This window comes from Chironomus tepperi, unplaced genomic scaffold (genome assembly GCF_022539635.2).
Source record: "Chironomus tepperi strain 1889 unplaced genomic scaffold, CSIRO-AGI_Ctep_v1 contig_196, whole genome shotgun sequence".
Lineage (NCBI taxonomy): Eukaryota > Metazoa > Arthropoda > Insecta > Diptera > Chironomidae > Chironomus > Chironomus tepperi.
The window spans coordinates 1,147,433-1,169,226 of NW_027226318.1; the positions used below are offsets into that span (position 1 = coordinate 1,147,433).

At 32.5% G+C, this 21,794-nt stretch overlaps 1 pseudogene; it reads left to right on the plus strand.

Moving 5' to 3' along the window:
* Positions 1–9,054: 9,054 nt before the first annotated feature.
* On the plus strand, positions 9,055–20,162 carry LOC139089978 (uncharacterized; annotated as a pseudogene).
* Positions 20,163–21,794: the final 1,632 nt, after the last annotated feature.

Sequence of the window (21,794 nt, forward strand, 5' to 3'; positions counted from 1 at the left end):
TTCCACGAGACACACAAAAAAGAATCTTTTGATAAAAAAATAATATTGAGGTTGTGGATGGCAAAAAAAGTATAAAAGAAAAATTGAATAGACCATAACTGTTGAAATGTAAAGAAGGACATTTATGTAAGGCTTGAATAAACTGAGGTGAGGTGGATATCTTAATAAGTATAGTTAAAGGTACTTGATTATTTTTCATTGAAGTGCCTTTCATATTTTTCGTGTGAAATTCAATAATGTCTGGATCAGTGATGTAAAAGAAGTTTTTTGAGAGAGTTTGCTAGGTGACGAGACTGACGGGGTAACCTAATGATAGTGGATTAGGGCATATTTTGGATGATGCAATAACTCGCATGGATCTGAATCTAAAATTTATAGTTACTCAAATTTCTGGCACTGGACTAGGTTTAGTTGACTAGATCCAATATTTAGTAAGTTCAAAAAGAATCTTGTTCAACCTGCGTGACGAGACACATTGAACTGAGCTTGTTATCTGCTTGTCACTGATGATTTCTTTAGATACTCAAAATGTTCAGCAATAAGAGCATTTAACAAGTTCAATTATCCTTAACAAATCAAAAACTTACATAAATGACCCATATCAATTATCCAGTTCATAAGTTGAATATTCCAATAAGATTATAATCTGCAAATTTATTACATGCACATCATCAAATCAGATAATAATCTAAATTAATGCACATTATGGTTTTACATCCTATATAAAATTTTCTGTGCATCTAATGCAGTATAAAATGAAAATTTTATGCATGCATGATAATTTTTCCCTAAACATTTTAAAGCCGAGCAATCTCAGCATGAAAACCACAGCCTTAATGCCCTCATTTAAAATAAATCCAAAGATGTAAATCTGGGCTGTAAAAAAATAGCTCAATAAAGAATATTTCCAGCATTAAAAATCCATTTCTATTTTTATTATTATTCATAATAGTCTAATAATAAACTTGAAAAGTCATCACATTCTATTATAAGCTTTAAAGTCCATTCTTCCTCATACACAATTTTTCCTTCTCAGAAATTCGATAAAAAATAACGGAAAAAGCACAAAAAAGTTTTTATGAAATCATTTGCTCAGTCTTCTGCGCATGCCCGACACTCTGCACATGCGCAATGTAGAATTTCTATAGGAAGGGTTCACGCTTTCATCCCCACCACAATAATTTTGTTGTAGGCAAAGCTTCACATTTTCAAAATTAATTCCGTTGACAATTTATAGTTTAGCTGCACGAAGGTAATTGAAATTAAATTATGCAAATTATCTTCAAATGCTTAGTGCATAATGACAAATTACCGATACATAATTTTCTATAGAACACATTAGGGCTGAACTAGTAATAAATTATGGATGAAAATTCATAATTTAACAAATTATTTAGTTCAATTAATTTAAATTTGTAATTTATTGGATATTAAGTGTTGAAATATTAGATAGTAAGGAGGATCATGAGGTTGTAGTTAATTGATTGCTATACCTCCTGTCATTGCATGTCATGCAATGAATTAGGATATGTGGTTTAAAATGAAGACTTAATTGCTGTTATATTGTAATGCGGATAGATAAAATTGAGAATTTTTTGACATTTTTTGCATTTTTCAGCCGATTTCTAATTTCAGCCTGACTGGGCACTTAGACTGGAGTCATTTAAGTTTGCTGGGTATCCTAAAATATCCATTGTGCCCATAAATGCTTCCAATTCGATCCCTAAGATTCATGACATCTAACGTTACTAGTTCTCTAAGCTTAAACAAGCAATATACGCACTAATAGAATGTATTCAGCATATTCCTACAAAAATCATATTTACCATTAACAAACAATTCCTCTTTCGCTATTCTACCCTCCAAAATCTGCTCAACAAAATCCATTCGCAGTAAATTGTGATGACAAAGTCGTTACTACCAACAATTAGAAAACAAATATAACTGTTGAAACAGTACAAAGTTAGAAACTATCACCGTACCGCACGTTCTATATGAAATACAAGCAACAAAACAAATTAAACTTTCTAGCCATACGATGTGTTAATAATTCCCTCTCCTCAATGCTGGTTTGCTGAAATTTTCTTTGTTAATTTGTATGCTCACGATGCTATCATGTTATGAGATGTGAAGTGAAAAAAAATTTTCGTCACGTTAACTGGAAGGGTTGATTGTTAGCATATAATGTCGCCAAAATTTTTACTAGGGAGAACTAGATGAGTGTGGTGCGTAGTGGAATTCTAGGAAAATTGGCTCTTTTGGGTAGTTAGAGACTGAAACTAGGATATTGCCTGTGATCCTTTAGGGACCCCGTTTATGAATCTAAAGTAGATTTTAGAAGCATATCCTTGAAATTTGATTTTAATTCTAATATATTAGGCTGTTGTCTTTAATACCAAATGGTAACCATAAACATAAGTAAACCATAAACAATATCCGAGAAACTGGATCCTGATGTATCCTAAAACTCAAATTTTAGGACATACATCATTTATCAACGACCCTTGCCTAAGTATACCCTCAAAAAAATAAATGTTCCAATCTAAGCAGCCTCGTCTGCTTAAAATATTTCGACGCATTATAAATGAGAACATACGCAATGGAAGTCGTATCCTTACATTAGAAAGAAGCATGCCTTACATAAATAAAGAGCCGTAGAGCAGGTGGCAATTTATTATGTATGAAAAATATTTTCACTTGACCCTCAACGTCGCTTAGCTGCATTTTTCACGTTTGTCTCAATGTCGATTCAGGCATGTCATTCGTGCGTGCAATAAATTCATTCTTGATGCGGAATATGTATTCGTGCATTTACATGCTTCATTAGATTCCTCCCCAAGTGATGGATTAAAAATATTCATAATTTATTAGACTCAAACTTGCTATATGCTACATGTGAGAATTTACTGCCTTTGTTCGTGAATTTAATTTTTTTTTATTTCCCCGCACACATCAACGCTTAGTGAAAGCGCGAAATTTGATCCACGTTCACGCACATCCGTGAACGACGTTGACGAGACCAGACGATGAAATCGAGGAAGATGCTCGAACAGTTGTTATTGCTTTTTCAAACCACAATCCAAAATATTGGACATTTGCTGGGTTTTAATACATTTTACTACAGCCGGAAGCATAAATCATTTATCAATAGCAAGTGGCTCTGCATCTATTGCAAATTTATGGCACTAGTCTTTCTGTTGGCGTATCCATTAGGCTTGTTATTTTACTTTTATGAAGATGATTTTACTCCAACTGGTGTCACTGACTATGCGAGAATCAGCTTATCTGTTACCAATTGGCTGTTTTGTTTCGCAATTTATCTTAATCAAGCATCAAATTCGTCATCAATATGTACGATCTACAATCAAACTATTGCCTTATATCACTGCTATGTCGTGACTTTCGGAAGTGAACGAGATAAAGAGTTTATAAATGATTTAAGGCTCAAATTTATGAGGAAAATCGTAATGCGGTCGTTCATTCTTTTGTTTGGATTTTTAGTACTAAACCTTTATAAATTTGGACGTCGTGATACATCGGCATATGACACTGTCTTTGGATTTATTTTATTTTCCGTCTTATTCATGCCAAGTGTCATTATCACCTTCGCATCAAATCGTTTCTATACCATCGCCACGTGCTGCCTGTTTTTTATTAAGGTCGGCAATGAAAATTTGAAGGCAACAGAAGTAACATGTCGAGAGTTTATTGACCTTCAAGAAATTTCATTGCTCCGAGAGAAATTCATCATGTTTCTTGATGAAAAGATTTCAATGTCTTTAAGGAATCATACTGCATTGCATCAGCTATTTATAAAGTATCATGATCTGAATGCTAAAAATATCATCTTTATTATTGGATACTGCATTCTTAACGTAATCTTTGAGGTGAGATTTATTTTTTAAACATTTATTATAATCTTTGGGATTTGTGCTAGCATGAATTTTGCGACTCTGTGGCTGTTGACTGTAGTCTATAGAGCATTTTTCTAAGAAAAGTTAGCTTTACAAAATTAACGATCAAAATCATTTTAAATTTTGTGAGAAAAATTCAAGAAATCGTTAAAAAGTGCTCAGGTTGTTCAGATTTAGCTGATTCATAGCTGCACAAGGTGTGAGGCCAATAACCATTCGGCTGATCTTTGAACTCAAGCATAGACCTACGAAACCCACAGTACCCAAGAAGAAGAAGCTCTTTCTGCACTTTAAAACACAGATCTACCTCTGCATAGCCAAAGTACTAAAAATCAAATAGTCTCTCAAGTCAGACCGACAAATGAGCATCAATCCCCATTTCCTTCAAAAAACATGTTTAAATATTTTTTAGAACAAGAAAGTAACGACTGGGGCATTAAAGTAGTGAAAAGATAGGATGTATTTATAATGCATGACAGTCATGAGGAAATTTGATGTCTCTGGCATTTATGACTGTGCTTAGAAAGGAAGTGAGAAAGATTATGTGCTTTTGAATGAGCATTTGATAGCCTTGATTTTTAATGGAAAGATTTTATGCTTTAAATTGAAAGCTTTTTAGGTATTTGTCAGATTTTTTGGTTCCGGCTAATCAGAACTGTTTATAAAATTCATATTGTTGAGATGAATGAAGGATGTAAAGACATAAATTCATCTTTAAGCTGTACATAATCATTTCATTCTGCTTAATAATTTATTCTTCGTATTTAATGTCTTAAGAACAATATAAAAATATAATCTTGGAATTCCTACCCCAAAAAACAAACTCGTTTCATCATCTCACAATAAATCCCATAAACCTGCATCCCATTATTATTCATTGTATTAAAAAATATATCCTCACAGATTATGTACACATTAAGAAAGATAAATTCATTTTTCATTTAATCAAAAGAAAATCTATCTCTTCTTACAGTTATTCTTTCTCTACCTCAACATGTCTGTATCCATTCAAAGTGATATAAATCTAAGCACAGAGTTTATATTTTCCTCATGCGCTCAAACTTCACTTTATATGTATGAATTCATCTCAATCATATTCATTTATAATAAGTTAAAGGTGGAATCTGAGGAATGCTCATCAATATTGCAGCAGATCAGCATGGCATGTCGAAGTGCAATGAGATGTGCGAAGGTATGATACTGTATGATAATGTTCATAAGACTTGTGTAGGTAGAGGAAATTAAATTAACAGGGTAATGAATCGTTGTGAATAAATAAGTGGATATTAGGGGCTTCTGAGATTTTGTAGGCATCTTAGTCCAGGTATCAAGACATTATATTCACACCATAGTCTATAGGGAGCTGTTTAATTGCCGCATCAACGACAAAACATCAAAAAGACAAGCGGGCAGTCTTAAATGTCATGTCAAGCTGCTAGAGCCTAGATACAATCATCATTCAAATCATTGCCTGCTGCATATAAACACAGCCAATCTCAGAAGCCCTAAATACCAAAACAAACTTGACTACCTGTCTATCACTTAATCTATATATCATAACTTCCACACAGATCGCATGTCAAATTGAAACATATTCCATCCAATTAATGCATTGCATATTTGATGTCACGGTATGTGGATTATTCACCGTTAATAAATCTCTGCTGTTTTCGGTATGTTAATTCATTTCTTGCTACTTTTCCATCCGTACATTCAGTCATGTACATAAAAACATTCATGAATTAATAATGTTAAAAATAAAGGCAAGGATGTGATGTTATGTTACATACTCTAATGATTTTGTTTGCACTATCACTCATTCCTGCTACTTAATGATGATAAAGATGGAATGATGCAACGTGCAAACAAAATTAAATTCCTTTAATGCATTCCATGTATTATGCTGAGTACTAAGCTACTTAAAATCTAATAGACATTACTATGCTGTTTATTTTGAGAAAGTTTACATGCTGCTTAATGTAATGATAGGGATTATGTAATAGAACTCAAAGCCAAGTGGCCACAAAGTTGGGAAACTGAATTACATGATGGGATGCCTAGAAACTTTTACTTATCCGAAAGTATACATGGAATTAGTGATAATGTTTATTTAATTTAACTGGATAATGAAGTAAGCATGCATGATATACATATGTAATCTGCTATTTAATTTAATTGGTGTAGGATGTGAAGGAAGTTGTCATGGATGAATAAAATGTAATTAAAGGTTTTGGGGATCTATATAGGAGCGTACTAAGGAGGTCTGGACTTCCAGAACATGAATCTATGGATTTACCAAATGTAGAGTATGCAACGATAGCCAAGCATAGAGCTAATATTTACAGTACCACAAAGAATTCCATACAATGTTGCATGTACTCAAAAAAGTAACAGACTCTTCTAATTGCAGATTATTTCATCAATAACTACATACTTAATTATCATCATTCAATTTCGTGTCGAGGAGACAACTCATTCAATAGATCCAGAAGAGAAGAAAATCATTTCCTTGCTCGGACAATTTGAAAACAAAACAATCGATCGCATGCTTATAAACTAAGTGGCACTTGCTGCAACTTTTACGACAGTGAAGGAAAATGAAAATTTTTCCTTTTAATAAGAAAATTAAATTGCTTGGTAGATTGGATTAATAACAACATTGTTATTGAGCAGACATTTCAAGCAGTAAGAAGTTTCAACGTGATGTAATTATAGAAATTAGCATATCAGCATTAGCATTACCCGTTGTGCTCTTTAAAGTCGTTTTTTTGCAGCACATTTAAAATTTCATTATTCTTCGTTTTATCGACAACTTTGGCTCCTTTTTTTGTGCATGCTTATCTGTCGAGCAATTTATAGTTATGCAAATTACATTGGAAATGCAAAATGTGATGAAATGTGAATATGATAACTAACTTTTTTTGAATATAAATGAGATTTGGATTCTGGGTGGAAGGGGAAGTAAGAGGGCTGTTCACTTATTACGTAAGTAGGAAAATCAGCTTTTTTAGACCTCCTCTTCCCTTTTATAACAAAGACCTAGACCGTCCCCCTTAATAGCGTTACGTAATAAGCAAACGACCTCCAGCTGTGTCTATGTAGCATATAAGAAGTCCATGTTCGCGTAGATGTATTATCGTTAAATAAACTGGAATCCAGAATCATAAGTTAGCATTTCTGTACAATCTTCAGTTCTAATGCTAAGATTCTTAAGTACTCCTATTTGCCTTTGGGTAAGTTCCAAGCAAATCCCATCTACAATCATCTCTGTCCATAGAAACACCATTAAAATTTAAACTGCCTAGGACTAACTTATTTATTACTCATCCATTATTTTATCATATCCTTCACAGTGTATCCCATGAAATATTAATGACGTTGATTCACATCCAAAATAAAAATTTATGAAGTCACTTCCATGCTGATGACTTATTTAAAACGAGATAAAGGTACCTGTCGCACATGTCATCTACAACATTTAATGCTGTCATTTAGAGGTGAATACTTGTGTGGCATTTTGACTTATTGTTATAGCTAGTAATACATCGTGCATATATCGCAACATGTGTCACATTGATTGATTACAGCATACAAATGGATTTTACATAAAAAAAATTGATTCATAGTAAAAATGGAAATTAAGTTGAAGCACTGAAAATATTTGACTATTCTTGTGATGAATAGGAAGTTTTTGATGAAACAAAAATGATTTGATAGAGTTAATAATGATGTATGGATATAGATTTTAAATAAATATACTCGATTTTGTTCAGCTGAGATATGGGGCAGAGCATTGATCAATAGAGTCCCTTTCTGAATACTATAACCCGACACCTGATCAGCGTGACTCTGGCATTTAAACCGAATCCAACACTGAATCAGATTAACGCCGGCCTTCAGCCGGATTTCCGATCGATTAGCCAATTTGTGCCATTTGGCCTTCTTGTTGGTTAAGATTCATTGAATTACACGTCCCTCAAACCATTCCATTCAACAGATCATGATTCTAAAACCAATAATTGAGCAAACATTAATTCGAAAGGATTAAGGTGTATTAAACATCAATATATGCACCATAATCCTTTCATTAACGCCTAAATGAATATGTACGCTAAATTACGTAATATTAAGGAACGCTCAATTATTTACTCACAATTGCATCTAAGTCATGTAATTCATTAATTTTATGAGTGTTGATTCAATAATTCTGTGGTTTTGGGCCTTTTGTCTCTTAACAAATTGAAGACTGAGTCAAAAGCTGACCAAATGTCAAGTGCATTCCTTCTTATCATGGTATCATGGTATCCTCTCTACAACTTCTATCATAGTATCTCCTCTGATACCGATAGATGCACGATTGGCATCCCAACTATCTACCGGGATAACTACTTTAAAGAATATAGCAAAATACTATCCAAAGCATCTCATTCATTGCTAATCCCAGAAAATCCTCATTACTTCATATCGATTCCTCCAACAAGACTGCAGAAAATTATTCCATTTAACAGTATTTACTTATGAACTGAAGCATAACATTACTAAAAACTTAATGAACCCTGAAAAAAGAGAAAATTGAAACTGAAACAGTAAGTTTGTAGCATCAATATCAGCACAGATCTAATTTAATAATATTGAATTTCATTTTCTTTTAGTTCTCATTTGATCGCATCGAGAATCGTTTTTTGATATTCAATTCAACTGGTTGCAGTCATTTTATTGCTGATAGTTTCAATATTTACTCAAATACGATAAATGCTTTTGGTATGAGAAGGAAAAGTCGATAGATAGAGAAAATTGCTCAGTGATTATTTTACGTGCTAACAGCCACCTTTAAGCTTTCATCTCACTCTCAATATTTATCAATACAATTGCATTCAATGAGCAGTCGTTGGTTCGACAATATCTCGTACTTTTAACTGAGCATTTAATCACGATTAAACTCTTCAAAACTCGTCTCAGATCAGCAAGTGAATGCATAGATAATTATCTCTCGAAATTGACTTTTAGTCTATATTCAACAATCGATTAATCGAGCGGACAAAAGAAAAGATAGGAATTGGATTAAAAATTCCATCGCGTATATCCTTAGCTGAAAAAAAATATAAATTAATATCGTGAAGTATTTTTTCAAACGTAAATCATGGTCGTGGATATAACATTACGTCGAGAATTAGGCCAGCCATTTGGTTTCCGTCTAATCGGTGGTAGTGATTTTGAAATTCCCTTGACAGTGTCCAGAGTACGTAAAATTTTACTAAGCATTATGGATATATTTTTTGGGGGAGTGTCTAGCAACTAATGAAAATGGATGTGACACATTTGGATATGATTAAATATGAATGAAATTCGGATAAAATTAAGTGAATGTCAGTGATTTTATTTTTCGATTGCATAATGCATAGAAAAAAATTAAATTTGAAAAAATTAAGAAAGTTTTTGTGGTTCATTGAGTGATATAAGCGCATTTATATTGAAGATGCAGTTGGGAATGAGATGATAAGTTATTGTGTCTAGTTACTTAAATGAGGATTTCAAGCATATAAAGTTACTTAGTGTAGATTGTGTTATTTAATGCTATTTAATGATTTCTATGCAGAACTGTTAATCAATCGATGAGTTATTTTTGAATTGAATTTTTAACGGTTATTCAGAATTTAAAATTGTCTGTAAAAGTGAAATTTATTAGATTTGGTATGTTTACACATTTAAAGATGCATACTCCGATAGCTCACGTCACAAAAAAGGCCAAATAGGTGCTAATTTCATGCCAAAATCGATGTTAGATTGGCTTGGTGCCTGATTCTTTCACTTATACTTTCATTATACTTTCTGGGATACAATAATTTACAAGGCATCCCTATTGAGCATCTTGACATAATTTCTAATTCATAACTAGAACTAAGGTCGACTAATGACATTTTATTAGAAACGTAACGTAAAATTAGTCATTCGCTGACCTAAAGTCTAGTAATTAAATAATTATTATATCATATTGTGCAGTCATGATGTCCTTAGTATGATTTACGATATTTTAAGTCAATATATGAGCCACTAATAAGATTCCACAGCGTATCTTCTCGATATGATGCCTTACATTCTCAACCATCTAACTGTTCAACCTTCCCATAAATCACATATTTGACCAAAATGCATCGCAAGTCAATCTTTATCTCAAAGATGCGCTAAAAACTCTGATTTAATCGAGAATCTTTTTTTGTTGTTTTGTTTCTTTCTTTCTCATTGCAAAATTTATTTTTAAAAATAAAATAAAATAAAATTCGAGTCACATGCAATTGACAGGCATTTGGTTTATTTATATTGAATTTGATACTGAACAGTAGTTGTGCTTGTATTTTCCAATTCTTCTTGTTGCCTGCATATATACAATATAATGTATTCAAATGAAATAAATCGATGTTTCGTTTATTAAAGCATTTCAATTCCTTTTTTTAAATATAAAACAAAACAAAAAAAAAATCAGAACTAAGTGGATAAATCACTGTCGATAGACCGTAATCATCAATTAATTCTCACTTCATTCAATATGCATTGGAAAATTTGTGAGAAAATGAAATGAAAATTGATAAAAAAGTTCTGTTGCTGGTAGACAAATTCAATCAAAATTAAGTTCTTTTTTCACGAATATTTCACTGATGGAAATGCATTTTGTGATGGAAATTAAATGCTATGCTTCAATTTATTAATTATTTTTTCTGGAATGCAATTTCCTGTAAAAATATTTTTTAATTTATTTTGCATGAGTTGGAATTTTAAGAGTAAATTAAAAATTGCATATTCCTAGGGTTGGGAACTTTTTGATGAGATTGTGAACCGTAGCTCATCTTAAATACACTAGATGAACATGATCGCATTGCCTTCATCTTACTCTGCACTTGAGAACAATCTCTTTGTCTGATATGGACCTCAAGGATTTGATTGATATTTAGTAATTTAAATGGGAAATCGTATGCTTTTGACATTGTATGAGCAGCACAGTGTTTTGATTCTACCGCACCTAAAATCGGCAAATCTCGAGTTGACTCCTGAAGTAGATTCAAATTGAGTTGATTGTTAAGGCAAAGACTAAGACTCTGAGGTAGATTTGTCTAAACTGTGTGCAGCGGCACATTAATTCGTCGCTAAATTCGTAGAGATATCAAAAATCCCATGCCGTCTGCTATATTGGTCGTGGTATGCGTCCAAGGTGTGTTGTAGCCCTTAAAAGTTGAGAAAATACTGCGCTTAGGGATTATTCGCTCATGCATGACATCTACCCAGGCATGCACGTATAGAATAGAAATAAAATTTCAATATCAATGCTAATACAAATTGCTATCGCTAATGGCGATGCTTTAGATTCCTGATTTGAATTTTAATTTTGAATTCCCAAAAATTAACCAATTTACCACCCCTTGCATTACTTGTAATTTAAACAATTTTTCGTAATTAAGTAAATTACACCACATTATGATAACAATAAATTACCATCACGTAGGTACATAGTTCATAATTTAATTTTTAATAATTCAGGAGTCTGCCAACAAAAAAAGTTATACATTAGAAGCAAGCAGAAATGAAATCATCGATTAATTGCACACTGCGTCACTATACTGTGCGTGATCAGTCAAGAATGCAAATTCTATGTCTGAAAATAGAAAATGTTTCTTCTTCTTATTTTTAAAATTGAATGTAGTCGGGGAATAAAGTGAGGGAAGGAAAATGAAAAGTGATTTTATCCGAACAGGAAAAATGTATATTATAAATTAAATATGCGGTTTTTGCGGAACTAAGTTTATAGAATCCAGTTGGGGATTAAAAATGCATGGCGCATTCAACTATTCTATGGAAATGCCACAGAGAATTGTTCGTTTAATACAGCAGTACTGTCTAAACTTTTTTAAGCCATGGCACACTTAGGTGGTAAGCCACGATCTGAAGCCACACAGGATATGCTATACATGCTTGCATTTGCAAACATTTTTACCAGCACACAGATTGGACAACACTGAACTATAGAAGCAAACCGACAACAATTGGATATTCAAACGTTCATTGTTTCTGCTGCATTTCAAGCCTGTCAGACAGCAAGCTTTTCATTTTAATTTCATAAATGAAAAGTGTGAACAATTTTATTACTAAAAGCATATTTTGTCGCGTTCATAGTCACTTGCTGAATGAGTTTTTAAAAAAAGAGATTCCACACAATATGCACAATTTAAAGTGGAATTCCATTTTTCCTAATTACATGAAAAATTCCATTTTTTATGAAAAGCACAACAGAACTGCCGTTTTTTTATGAAAACAATATCATATTTTACTATTGTATACCACAATAAAATTATACTCTGTAGGTTGTTGAGGGTGGAATTGCACATAAAGCCGGTTTGCTAGAGGGTGATGTAGTCGTTCGTATTAATGATCAACCAGCTATAAATATGACTCATGAAAATGCACACGACGAGCTTGTCGCAGCTGGAAATGAATTTACTGTTGGTGTCATACGGTAAACTACAATTTCAATTTTTATGAAAGAAGTAAAGTCCTGCATGACATAATTTATCACTTTTTTTTTGCAGTGCAACGAATCCTTTAGCAGATGTTAATGCAGTGGAACAGCAAGATACAACTGTTGCTGATAACGAAACGAAAAATGAACAGGAGAGAATTGATAAAATCATACCCGACAAGCCCGTAACAGACGAAGAAATTGCTGAATTACTCAGTGGGGAAGCAGAATTACTGAAAGAACATGGTGTTCTTGGGTTTGTTGTCATCATATCATGCTGTCAATTACTTCATTTAATCATTTACAATTTTCAGTGTCAATTTTAATCGCATGATGCCAAAATCAGGTGTTTTTAAGCGCAGTGAAGTCTTTCAAGTTCTCAATGATCAGCAATTGAAGGCCAAAGAGGCTGAGGAACAACAACGTTGGACGACATTCTTACAAAAGCCAAATAGGCCACCACCACAGCCAAGAAATCCTGATACAATTACAAACACATATAAGCCAGTCATTGTGAAGCAGCCAAAGCCTAAATGTGCACCAGACTATCGAACAACTCCACCGCCTGTAAGATTCATATAATTTAAAATTAATGATGCTTCATATGTGCTTCTCATTGACTATTTTTATAGGAACCAGTTCAAGTACAAGTTCAAGCTGTAAGTGAATTTGTCAACAATGAAATTGTCGAAGAAAGACAAGAAGAAGAAGAAGTTCAGGAAATTGTTCAAGTTCAAGAGCAACAAATTACAACAGAAATGTCATCTGAAACTATCATTACATCAAGTGAAGTGACGACAACATCAACAACGACTGAAGTCGTTACATTTGAGGAGCTTGCTGCTGATGCTACAGGTGAGGCATTAAATGAAGAATTAGTTGCAGAAGAAATCAAAAGTCAATCGGATGAAGTGAGTATCGTAAGTTCCGCTTTTGCTGAGCAACTTGAAAATGTACAATCTCAATTGATGGCATTGAGTCACTTGCCAAAAACAATTCAATCAACCCTGGATGAAATAACAAAACAATTACAATCATTGATACCGACGTCAAAACTATACAGTAAGCAGAAATCTGTTGAGCCCGAAAATACTTTGAAAGTTGAGGAGAATACGAAGACAAATGAAGGTTAAAAGATCTTGAATTTATTATAAATCTTCGAGAATTTTTCTCACGACTTGATATATATTTTTAATTTAGAAACAGTTCAGACAGCTACAGACACAGAACAAACAATTGTCGTTGAAAGTACAATTAGTTCAGTTGAAACAACGACAACAACAGAGACAGTTGAAGTTGAAATTGTTAATCAAGAACATCAGCAACAGTTAGAACAAAAGAATCACGAAGACGAAATGGAACATCATCCAACAAAAGATGAGATTGATGAATATGAAGAATCTCAGAAAAAGTTCCGCGAATTGTGGGAAAAGAAACGCGAGAAAGTAAGTTATTCCTTCATTTTAAGAATCTTTGCATTCGGCATATAAAAAAGAGACTTCCGATGCCTTCTTTATCCAATACAGACTGTATCATGAATACAATTTTTCTAGTAAGTTTATGCAGGAAGTCTTTCCTTTTCACTGAGTTCTCTGGGATTGTAAAATGAAAAGAAAAAGCGGAATCGGAAATTTATGAAAAGCAAAAGTTTTTGTCTTCGGGACGTAAAGAAAAATTTGTGAGAGATTTTGATTACTTGAGGGAATCTTATTCTCCCTTGCTTCCTTTTTCTGAAATATTTTTAAACTCTCAAACTTTGCCTGTGCATTCATTTATTGAAATAAGATGTAAGCCATAAGGAGGCTGTAACTTTAAGTTTCTGATTCGCAATTTGTGAGTGTGACTCAAGGTGGAATTACTTTATTCACGCTGCTACTCAGCTGATAAGCAGGTATGAGGTCGGTCTGTTTTTGAGTCTAAAGTCCAGATAAGGATACACTAAACCGCAGACATTCGAGTATTAGATTCAAATTATAGATTCTTGTAATGTTACATGGACAGATATAAGAGATCGAGAGATCCGTATCTGGTGGGAATAGAACCCACGAACTCTCAAAAGAGTGATTCAGATTTTCAATTTGTTCCCAAATCATACGGCCAGAGAGGCCTTATTCCCGCATTGACAGATTCGCTCATAAGTATATATGGGCGGATACTTAAGATTCCACATAGCTCGTACAGCTCACAGACTAGAACTCTGTGGATTTCCTTGATCCTATATTCATCACGATCTTAGTCTCACCTCTATTTCTATCTTGTGCCTTTCATAGTCGATACATCTAGAACCTTAATAAAAATAAATTTCGTCATTAAAGCTGTTTTTTCTCGAGACTTCCATTGTTACAAAAGCAGATCAAATTCAAATTGCGAAATACATTAAGCAACAAAATAAAATATGAAGCTCAGTAGTCAGGAACACAACCCACGTATAGAGTCACAGATGATTTCATAAGAAACAAATCAAATTGTTGATGTAAGGTTGCTCACGTCCCATATATCTTCATCGACTGTATCAATGCATAAAAAATTTGTGTTCTTGAAGACTTTTTATTATTATAATGAAAAATTGAAGGCTTCCCATCCCAAGGATGATAAAAAATATTGCAACAAAGTTGGTTGCTGATTTCAGGGACTCATCTTACATTTAATAATCATTGACTGAAATTTGTTATTGATACTTTAATTTTCGATAAATTTCAGTCAGGGATTGTGTATCATATGAGAGAGCAATAACGATTGTAGACATGTCTATTCATTGTAATATTTTATGGAAAAAATTATTTAGGTCTTCTTCATTTTCAAGCATTGATATGGCTGAAAAATAATAATAGCAAAGGTTTCGTATGTCTGACATCTAAATTGGAAAAAGTCATCAATGTGAAAAATCAATGAAGTCAATTTTATGTCCTGACTTTTTGTCATATCCACATTGAAGTCTTTATAATATATAGACAGGAAAAAGCAATCAACATAATCAAAAGTTTTCATGTTCTATTCGCCATTTTCATCGAACTTAAAAGACACAGACTTCTTCATAATAGCTTCAGACAAATCCATAAAATTATCATTGTGCTCGTAAAAGTCTCAATTTTGTTTTCAACTGAACTTCTCATATCCACTTTTATTTGATTATTTTTCAATAATTTCTTCTTTTTTTAACATTTTGTGGTTAAATTACGGTTCTGTTATCAACAGGCAATGATGAAATGTTTTCTTACTCATACAAACTTTCTTTATATTTATGAAGACATTTGTCTGCTGTATGACAATTGTTTGAATATTGCAATGTAATCTTATGAGAAGACTTTGTTGCTCGAGGCTAGACGACGCAAGTTGAGTTTGTTACCAACTGAGGCTAGACTGAGTTGGGTCGACGATGATAATTTACATGGATACAATTTACTACTTAATTTAATGATTATTAAGTTGCTCAATGAGATGTCGAGGTTTATATCGAAGTTAATATTTGGAGGATACAGAGGCGAGATTTATTTGAGCTTTAAAGCTGTCAATTTGATCCAATTTAAGCTAATATTTAGTCCGTCAAGGAGATCATTAATTCATTTACATGCAAGCATATAGGAAGACTAATCAAAGATACTGATGAACAACTTTTTTAGAGTCACAGTTCACATGACCGATGTTCCACGTCTCACAGGCTGTCCATCAAAGCATTTTATGAGCTGATTCCAATTTATGATAATATATTATAGTGCCGATAGGTCAGTAATAGACCTACAAATAGCACATTATAAAGATTAGAACAAATTCGACTCAAACTAGAGTCATATTCGGCACTATAAGGTAGATTCATGCTTAGTAAGATTCGACTCTAGTTCAAGCTAGATTCCAGACTTATTAATGACTATAGAGTCTGTTTCTCGAACATCAAACCAATTAGATCCCATGAATCTCCGCAAAATCTCCCAGAGAACTCATAAGCTACAAAAATAAATCCATCAAAAAGCCATCAAACTTAATAAACATCAAAAAAAGAATATTTTCTAATTTTCACCTTTCACATTTTCATAAATTTTGCCACTTTTTATTCGAATTTTATATAAAAAAAATCCTCGACGATGTTCAACGGAACTAACATAAATTGTATAAAATAATAAATAAATAAAAATGAGTAGAAGTCACGCGTTAAAATCGGCCCATGGACAATTCATGGCGTGCGAGAAATTGAAGACAAAAACTGTGTGGAAACAGTTCCAATGTATTATTTTGAGGTGCCAATACCGAAAAAATTTAGCGATTATTAGACAACGTATATCCTAGACAAAGAAAAATTATTAAAAAACTTAACTTAACCTTACTTTTAATTAATTGTTTTTTCTCTTCTTCTTCATCACTTTTCTCTGCATTTTTCATGATCCATTCATCAATCACATCCATCATTGCTTCTATCAAAATATTTGATAATTATTTTTAACCAACTCCCAATGTATAATTAAATAAAATTCGCAAAAAAAAACACATTTCAAAACGAACTAAATAAAAATAAAAATAGCAGGAGCCAGTCGATGCCAAGACTGAATTGACAGCTGAATTAAAGCAAAAAGTAACAGAAGAGCGAGTAACTAAGCAGAAAAAAGCTAGAAATTTCCGCGGACTTCAACCGCAAGAGCGTCCAATTATTTTGCCAGGCGGTCGCAAATGGAAGAATGCAAAAGATGCAATGAATGATGAGTTGATTGCTGAAATTATATCATCACAGGCTGAACTTATTATGGGAACTACACTTGGGTAAATGGACATTTATGGCTATTTCTTTATCATTCCATAAATACTAACTTATTCATGATTCAATTAAAACTTTTCATTATTTTATTTATTATTTCTTTATTTTGTGAATTCTTTCATGAATATTAATGATCGTCATCCTCATCATCATCACAATAACTTAAACATCATCATCATCATCATTATTTATAACTGTACATGTACTGACAAAGAAGCAGTCACCATTATGAAAGTCCAATTTTGACCTTTGATGACAGGTAAATGTTCATTATTCTATGAATCTATACCGTGCCTCCTACTAAATGCTACTAAAAATTAATTATTCATTGAATAGAATGTCTATTTACTGTGTATTGACAACATGTTGAATATTCTCATGACTGTATGCATAATCAATAAATGTTGACGCTGTTCATGTACACAATTCGTTTGACACAGCACACACAAACACACACACACACACACACACACACACACACACACACAGCACTCGACTAGGAATTTCCTCAATTAAAATTTACTGAATTAAAATTAGGAAAATGTGGTTTTTGAAAATTTTTGGAAATGATTTTATTAATTAGTGCTGAGATGATTATTGACACATTTTGAATATGCAAATATTTTCCGATGAACAAAATGACACACGTGCTGGAAATTGGGGGGAAATAAAATTTAATTGGATGGAAGTATTTACATTATTTTTCGAAAAGCTGTTAGTTTAATTATAATTTGTGGCAGTTCCAAATACTTGGTGGTTTTTTGATTTAATATATAAAGGAGCTTAGCTAAAGGGAAGTAGAAGTGGCTCGGTGGCGGAATGGTTTAGGACTTTGAGTACAAATTTATTGTATTCCCGACGAAGCGGTCATGGGTTCGAGACTCATTAGGAGAAATTTTTTCACTTGTCCTTATCTAAATTATATGGACCACACTGCCTATGGACGCCGGATAGGCTATTCACAGCCTTTTTTTATAGCTTCAGGCAGTAATGTTCAAAGAAGTGACACTAACTTAATTAAAAACTGCAGGTCTATTGAGTGCGAAAGTCTGGTGAACTGTCACTCGTTAAACAATCACTTTCCATGAATTGTCCTAGTACAGCTTTCGGTCCCAATGGTCTGAATAGCTTAAGGGTTTTTTAGTCAAAGGAACGACTAAATGAAGATCGACATTCAGTTCCTTTCTCGAGTCATGGCGCTATTAGTTTAGTCAAAAAATTTAGGACTTTTGTTTAAATTTTGTGATTTTTGTCTGAACAAGGGAATAGAACCTAGCCTACTAATATAAATTCTCCAGCATGACAAAAAGTTAGGCGCTTCTGCTTGAGAATATTTCCACAAATTCATCATTTTACGATCATCGCAATCAATTTAGACTCGAAGACATAATCAATACATCATAAACACCACCATTATATTCAATTCCTCAAACTCTAACCCCAAAAAAACATCTTAACTAATTTCAATTCATGCCCCTATAACTCAAATTATAATCTGCGTGTTTTTCAGCATTACAGAAAACACATAAAAATGTTCTCATAATACTAATTCTCAATGACGCAAATTCAGATTCACAAATTAGGAGTCATCAATTTCAAGAACAAATGTTGGGGAAATAAAGAACAGAAATAATTTTTTTTATCATCAGACATCAATAAATTTTTCTTCCTTTTATTCCTTTCCCCTCCATCGTTTCGCAAAAAATTTTTATTATGTGCCTTCCTTGCTCTATTGTAAGTTGCTCTGGTAAATACAATAAATTATTCATTTACAACAAAAAAAAGTAGTCGAATGTGAATTAGATATTTATAGCCAAACGGCAACAATGTAAATGATGTTCTTTTTTTCCTACTCTATGTCGATTTTATATTTAATTGAATTTTGTTCTAATTATAAAGCTAACCACCAAACCCAATCCGACCAAAAAAAAACATTTAATTTCTAATCGATATGGCAAAATTAGGTATTCAAGTCACAATGTCAATAGTTTCTGTGTTTTTATTGTATCATGTAGAATAGAAATTTGTGCTTATTACGCATTATGATTTAGATATTATTATGAGGGGTGTCCAATTTGAGATTTTTTGAAAATATGCTTGTCTTAGTTGGTGTTTTTAGGGTTTATGGCAGTGATGGACAACTTTTTGTTTGTGGAACACCTTCGTGGAAAGCCACAACCGAAACCACACTCGGCAAACTATTCAAGACATTTCCTAAAATTTTATGCCGGACAATAGTGTGCCACGGCCAACAGGTTGGTCACCACTGTTTTAAGGGGTTCGATTTGAAATTCGAATCGAATTCAAGCTCTGCTGATTTAATAGTAAGTTGGCTTAGAGAGTCACTGATTAATGTAATCCTGGGGCCAGTTTCTAGGATAACCGAGGGTTACGCTACCTTAGATTAGAGTCCTTCGATGTTCAGTTTGAAAGGTTAAGGGCCCTATAATGCCCTAGAAACCGGCTCCTGGTGTAATCAGCCAGGAGCAATCTGGGCTGAAGTAATCAGCCTAACAACATGCCTAACATTCAACCAAAGTCAGCATATTTTCAAATATTTTCAACATGCATCCCCCTTAACTCTTACAATAATTAAATTAATATTCGAATTTTATTACAGAGTCAATTTCCTTAAATATCAAAAGCCTGAGAAAGACTTGAGCTTCTTGAAGAATTCAGAGACTTATCGTACAATTCATCATATGAGACCACATGAGAATGGCATTGAGAAGAGACCTGCTATGGTTGCAGCCGAGGAGGATGTTTTGAAAGTAAAACATTTAATTCATATGCGCATGCCGGTTTATCAACTTTAAATAGACAGTCTTGAAATGTTAAAATTGTTTTTTTTTTTCTCTCTTTTTTGCAGTGTGCATCACCAAATCCATTAAATCAGACCTCATCTTAATCACTTCACCAAAAATATCAGAATAAAATAAAATATGAATAATTCTCGAAGTTAATTGATTCATCCATCGACCGACATCCACTGATAAAGAAATATTTTTATAATAATTTATTCATATTACTAATTATGAGAGTCATTTGAAGCTACAATCTAATTTAATGGTCAACTATTAATTGGGTTTTAAGGTGAAATAATTTGATTGTTGTTAAAGATGAAGAAGAAGTTCTTTTGTATTTTTATGGGTAAATTGCATGAATGCTTGATATAAATTATTCGAATGTTCCGGGGGACAAAGATTTTGGTCTGGAAATTAACAAGCATTGCTTTAGAAGTGCATTGATAGTAAATTCATATTGATCTACTATGGTTCATTATGGGTTAGTTAAGCAGTAGTCATTTACCCAAAAATTTCTTTATGTTCATGGACTAGAATCTAGTCTTGTCCAAACTTTGCGCCACGGCATTTGAAAATATCATGATCCGTATGCCGTGTGCGATTTCGGATGACACTTACTACTAGGATGTCCCGCGGCGAAAAAAAGTTTGGCAGTTCTGGACTAGACCGTTAAAAAGTTTGTTTTGAGCAATTTCAAAGTAGTCTTGTTCGGCATAGATCTGCATTCGAGGTTAATGTAGCATCTAGTTCACTCAATGCTACTTTTATGTCACAGTTTTGGCACCATGTGCCATCTGGTAATGCTTACATTATTTAAACTAGTTTAAAACGTGCAAAAACTAGCTTTTTGACAGTCTAATTAGTGAAATACCTCAAAAAGCGGAACTGATCAGTTCCGAAATCATTTATTTTCAACCACCTTAACAAGCACGGTGATTGAAGCACCTAAATAACAGTACCAATTCTTCCTCACAATCAAATTAATTTTTACATTACCCACCTACAAAAATTGATATTGATTCATTAAAATTATGACATAAAATTTTTATTAATTTTCAATTAATTGTATATTAATTTATTTATCACATTTTTTTTCATCATATATTCTCTTAAATGCTTAACAATCTCTGACCTGTTTGTTGTTTATAAAAGTATGAAAATTTTTTTTTTCTTCAATCATTATTTTTTCATGAATTGCTCAATGAGATAATTAAAAAATTTATTCATTCTCCTGTTTTTTCAATTAACATCTTGCCATCAATAAAATATTATTGCAAAATGATTGTAAAATACATAAAAAAAATTTGTAATGTAAAATTAAGCACAATGCTGAGAGAAATAAATTTTAAATTATTGTATTTTTGAAAAATTAAAAACAACATTTTTTTGATTTTTTGTGCCATGTTTTTCAGCCGAATATCCATTAAATATAGTGTGTTTTTATTTTTTACAGAAGTGATATTTATTTAAATTAGTAAAACACCAAATAGTTACCACAATGCGAAATGAACTTTCTGCGGGAGATTAATCAGTTTCCGATTTTATTTTAATAAATTTCATTTTTCAGTATTTTTTGATTGACTCAATTCACATTTAAATTTAATTTTAGGATTCAGAAAAGTGTTGAATTATTTAAATTTTGTACTTGAATTCAATAACTTTGTACTAAAATTCAACAATTTTGTAATAGAATTCAATAACTTTGTACTAGAATTCACCAAATAATTCCTAGATGTAAGCAAATTCTTCTCTAAAACTTATTAATTTTGTACTAGAATTTAGAATTTTGTACTAGACTGTAGCAATTTTGTACTAAAATTTTATAC